The following is a 4,555-nucleotide window of genomic DNA, read 5'->3' on the forward strand; positions in this document are numbered from 1 at the left end:
TGCATTTTCCTGATTAATTTTTCCCAATTTCTTTAACATGTTATCTGCTGTCCATTTAGGGTTTTAATTTTATTCCCTTATGAACTTTCTAGGGTGTCCTTTTCTTTGATTTATTAATATGTCTTCATCTTATTGCGCACTATTATTATGGTTTATTCTCTAACAAATATCAGTCAAGCTTGTGTGCTTTACAGAAAAGTTTAGTTTTTTTTATATTTTTCCTCATGTGGTGTATGTTCTGTTGCAGTGGACCTTCCATCCTTTCATTTTCAAGGGCAAAAAGATTTACACAGTTCTCCTCTGGTGTAGGGTTCTAGCATTCATATTGGTAAGTGGTGATAGCAAATTTTGAGAAGTTAGTTCTCTGATGAGCTGTGTTTAACTCCCTGTTGTGCATTTATGTGTTGTGTGATGAGCTTAGCTGTGTGTTTTGATTCTGTGCAATTTTAGAATCTGTGTAAAAATGCAGTTTTAGAATCTATCTGTGCAATTTTGAAATTGTGAAGTTTTAGAATCTGTGTAAAAATGCAGTTTTGATTATGTGCAGTTTTAGAATCTGTGTAAAAATGCAGTTTTAGAATCTATATGTGCAGTTTTGAAACTGTGCAGTTTTAAAATCTGTGTAAAAATGCAGTTTTTATTCTGTGCAGTTTTAGAATCTATATGTGCAGTTTTGAAACTGTGCAGTTTCATGAAATTGGTGTGCATATTTTGAAATATCATTATTTGATTAATGAATACACTTTCATTATTTATTTTTTTACAGATTTTTACATAATGTCTCAATCTCAATCTCAAAGTCAAAGTAGCCCTAGTACCAATGTAGCATCATCTACGACTACATCACCATGTCCTCCACAACCCACATAGGAAAAAACATCAATGCCTCCCCCAAAACCCACCTCCTCTAGAAAAAGAAAAGCACCACCTATTCCAAAGACAAAACAACCAACTATATTAGCTTCAACAGAGAGATCTTCTTCTGAGAGATCTTGGGTTTGGGATCATGTCACTAAGTGTACCGTTTCGGAAATACAAGCAGTAGAAAGGATGGAAAGAAAGAGATGGTGGAGGTACAAGTATTGAAGGCTAAGTGTAACCATTGTAGTGCCCTTTTTGCATGTGATACTAGTAGGGGTGGAACTAGTACTTACATTAAACATATCAATAAACATTGCAAGTCATATAAACCAACTGATGAGTTGCAAAAGGTTCTAGGCAATTCTGGACCTTCTGGGGACGTTAAAAACATGCTTGTTGCTAAAGGGTGGAGCCAAGAAGAGGCAGTGGAAGGTATTGTTGAGTATATTATGATCGAGGAGGTACCTTTTAGTGTTGTGGAGACTGAAGGGTTTAGGCGGATGATGTACAAAGTTCAGCCTAGGTTGCATGTTCCATCTCGAAGAACTATTGTGAGGGACTTATTCAATATGTATGATACCATGAAAGATCAGTTAAAAAGGGAGATACACAAGCATAGAGTGAGCTTGACTACTGATACATGGATAAGTGTGCAAAATTTGAACTACATTGTACTAACTGCTCATTTTGTGGATGACGAATGAAATATGCACAAAAGGATTCTAAATTTTTGTTTGATTTCAAGTCATGAAGGCAAAGAAATAGGGAAGCTAGTTGAGCAATGTTTGGTTGAGTGGGGAATTGAGAGGGTGATGTGTATCTCAGTTGACAATGCATCAGCTAATAAGGTGGCAATTGAGTATCTTGTTCGTAAAATGCGGAATGGCCTAATAGCAAAATTGTTATGAATGGCAAGTTTATGCATGTGAGGTGCTTAGCCCATATTATCAACTTGGTAGTGAAAGATGGGTTGAAAAGATTAGATACAAGTATTGATGCTCTTAGAAATGCCGTGCGGTTTGTGAGATCCAAGTCCTCGAAGGTTTAGTTATTTCAAGAAATGTGTGGAGAATGAGAAGTTGGATGGTAGGGGTCTAGTTGTTATGGATGTGCCTACTAGGTGGAATAGCACATACATGATGCTAGAATAGTGCTTGAAGTTTAAAAAAGCATTTGAAAGGATGTTCGAAGATGATGAAGCCATATATATACCCCACCTATTTCGGGGAAAATGTGCTTAATGATGAAGGAGAAGAAATGGCGGGTAAAGGGAGGGTTGGACCACTGAAGGACAAAGATTGGGATAGTGCATAAATATTTGTGGAATTTTTGAAGGTCTTCTATCTTATAACTTTAAAAGTTAGTGCAAGTAATTATCCGACATCTAATACAGCTGTTCATGATGTTATTGATGTGGAGAGAGAGATTGAAAAACTTTTTTTGCCTGAATATATGCAAATTGGAGGAAGTGTAGAGGTGGTGCTACGTGACATGGCAATGAGCATGAGAGCCAAATATCAAAAGTATTTTGGTTCAATTGAGTCCCTTAATCAAATATTTGTAGTTTCCCTTGTCTTAGACCCAATGTTCAAATTAAGGCACTACATGCACTTGTGTAGAAAGCAATTACATCTTCCTGAAGAAGAGATTCAAAAGAAAAGTAATGAAGTGAAGACATTGTTGAAGGCGATGTGTAATGAATATGCTTACCAAGCTTTCGGTTCACAAACACAACAAAAAGGTAGATGAGATTTAGTTGTTGATGATACTACTTGTTCAAGGGTAAAACGATCATCTAGTGTGCTAACAGAAAATCCAATGATATTTAGTCAAATGATGGATGATTGAGAGAAAGAATTAGAAGACACCGAGGATATTGCATTTGCACATGAGGTGGATAGGTATCTCCTCGACACTGTAGAGAAAGTACAACATGGTTCATTATTTGACGTTTTGAAATGGTGGAAGTTGAAAGGGAGGAGCACATATCCCACATTTGCTTTGATAGTGAAAGATGTGTTGCCAATTCAAGTGTCAACAGTTGCCAGTGAAAGTGCATTTAGTGGAGGAAAGAGAGTAATTGACCCCTTTAGATCATCTCCCATTCCTCAAACAGTGGAGTCATTGATGTGCCTTCAAAACTGGTTAAAAATTGAACCAATTAGCAACATTGAGTATGAAGCAAGTCCGGCGAAGCTTGAATTTTATCAAGAGTGTGATTCTTTTGTTTTGTATAGTTTGGTCTATAACTTTATATTAATTTGTTTACAATTAACGTCCTTTTGTTCTTTGTTGTAGAATATAAAAGAAGAAAAGCAAATGCTAATGTTATATTTACAAGCTCAACCATCTCATCAAGTGATGCTGAAATTGAAGCTCCTCAAACAACTCAAATGAATAAAGGAAAAGGAATTGTGGTAATATTTTAAACTTAAATGAATAAGCTTTACTTTTTAATGATTCAATGAGGATAATATGATGATGGACGTTAATAATATCAAGTTTATATTCTATTTTTCCTTACAGATTCAATGAGGAATGATGTTGGAACTTGGATGTGGTTTCCTATGTTCATTTGGAATTTATTGAAAATGTCATGTTTATGTTGTTTTGAATTATTTGATTTTTGGACTTTGGAATTTGGATGTCTTGGACTCTCGGTTTCGAATATTTTGTATGTTGATTTGATCTTTAGATGTTGGACGATGTAATGTTATTTTGGATGTATTGAATATGTGCAATTGTAAATTTGCACAGATTGCAAATTTGTGCAATTGCAATCTGTGCAGCACTGCAATCTGTGTTTTTTTTTTTTTAATTTCAATCTGTGGCAATCTGTGCATTGCAAAATGCCAAACTGCAATCTATGCAAACTGCAAACTGCAAGCTGCAATCTGTGCAAACTGGAAACTACAATATGTGCAAACTAGAAACTGCAATCTGTGTTCTGTGCAAACTGCGATTTGTGCAGGTTGCAAACTGCAATATATGCAAATTGCAATCTATTATGTGCAATTTTTGCAAACTGCAATATTTTGTGCAATTTTTTTTAAACAGCAAAAAAAAAAAAAAAAAAAAAAAAAGAAGACCTTTGGACCCGGACCGAACCGGCCCGTTTCAACCGGGTTGGGTAAGGTCCGGTTCTTATTTTAAGATTTGTAATGCCCGGCTCAGCCTGGCCCGTCTTCCTTTATTTCGGGTCCGGTCCGGTCCCTTCAAAAATGGGCCCGACCCGGCCCGTGCCCACCCTTAATATACACAACACAAGCTAGTCAAGATGGATCATTTAGGAGTTAGGACTACTTAAGTATATGTTTTTATTCCAATTATAGTTAGTTAATAACAATATTGTTAAATATCCTATTGGGAAAGGTGTTGAATCCTTGCATGACGGCGTGAGTTCAAATCTCGTCGGTGGTTAATCTAACACCTAATTTAACTGGGTTCAAACCCCGTCGGTGGCTAATCTTAGCACCTAATTTAACAAAATTCTATCGTTTGACAAAAAAAAAAAAAAATCATGCTGGGATAGTTTTCAATTAGGGTTATTTTCTATTAGGTATTTTTTTCGGTATTTTTTGTTGGATTTCTTAGGGTTGTTTAGGGTTTAAAGTTTATGGGGCTGACGTTGGTGGAGGTGGGCGGCTCCAGCCGGAATTGTTGGGTGGGTTTATTGTGTTTGTTTCAGTTTTTT

General features: G+C 36.0%; 1 pseudogene; it reads left to right on the forward strand.

Annotated features, from left to right (window-relative positions):
- Positions 1-2,550: 2,550 nt before the first annotated feature.
- On the forward strand, positions 2,551-4,283 carry LOC126593639 (uncharacterized; annotated as a pseudogene).
- Positions 4,284-4,555: the final 272 nt, after the last annotated feature.

Source organism: Malus sylvestris, chromosome 12, assembly GCF_916048215.2.
Source record: "Malus sylvestris chromosome 12, drMalSylv7.2, whole genome shotgun sequence".
Classification (NCBI taxonomy): Eukaryota; Viridiplantae; Streptophyta; class Magnoliopsida; order Rosales; family Rosaceae; genus Malus; species Malus sylvestris.